We start from the raw sequence: 945 nt of genomic DNA on the forward strand, positions 1-945 counted from the left end.
TGTGAACAAAAATTGACTAGTCATTTGTAACTATGTAATATGAAATACTCTATTAGATGTGTCCACAAGATGCAGAGTTTAGGAAGCAATCACCTATTTCTATAATTTGTCAATCTCCTTTTGTGCTTGAGAAGTCTCTTTGAGAAATGAATTAAGTTTGGACTCCTAAGAAGTCTTCATTTATTCTCCTCCATTTGTTTTCTTCTTTTCCTTTGCGGCTGTCACCAACCCATACCTAACAATAGCTAGTTTCCATTAATGTCCTTAATACAGTATCTCTTATAAGTGCATTTTTTCTTTTTTTTTTTTTTTTATTATTTATTATTATTTATGCCTATAGCACCTGGTCTTCCTAAGTGGTCTCCCACCCAAGTACTAACCAGGTTTGACCCTACTTAGCTTCCTAGATCAGATGGGATCAGGCTTGTTCAGGGTGGCATGGACGTAGACCATGGACCGTGGCTCCACTGGGGTGTGAATTTAGGACTTCTGCATGTAAAGCAGATGTGCTAACCGCTACACTATGGAACCATGGCGCGCGCGCTCTCTCTCTCGCTCTCTCTCTCTCTCTCTCTCTCTCTCTCTCTCTCTCTCTCTCTTTACCAGAAGAAAAGAAAAGCTTTATTAGAAGGGATAGTAAACTTCCAGAAGTGGAAGCAGGCCTGAGCAAGAGAAGTATGGCTCAAAGACCTATGAATGCATTCTTAAGATCGACTAGTTTCTGACAGCCCGCTTCATAGTTAGCTTCATGCACATTTTATATATTTTGTTCTGGCCTTTCCAGTGCTCTTTATACTTTAAAAAGAAAATATGTTCCACTGGTAAACTGTAATAATGGTCTCGAATGACAGTTTCCAATGGAGGGAGAATGTGATCATGGAAACATTTTTGGAAGGCATTCATTTTCCAACAGATTAAAATGTAAATAATCACCTAAAGGTATAT

General features: G+C 38.5%; 1 pseudogene; it reads right to left on the reverse strand.

Moving 5' to 3' along the window:
• Positions 1-331: 331 nt before the first annotated feature.
• On the reverse strand, positions 332-450 carry LOC118611232 (annotated as a pseudogene).
• Positions 451-945: the final 495 nt, after the last annotated feature.

Source organism: Rousettus aegyptiacus, unplaced genomic scaffold (assembly GCF_014176215.1).
Source record: "Rousettus aegyptiacus isolate mRouAeg1 unplaced genomic scaffold, mRouAeg1.p scaffold_m13_p_13, whole genome shotgun sequence".
NCBI classification, from domain to species: Eukaryota; Metazoa; Chordata; class Mammalia; order Chiroptera; family Pteropodidae; genus Rousettus; species Rousettus aegyptiacus.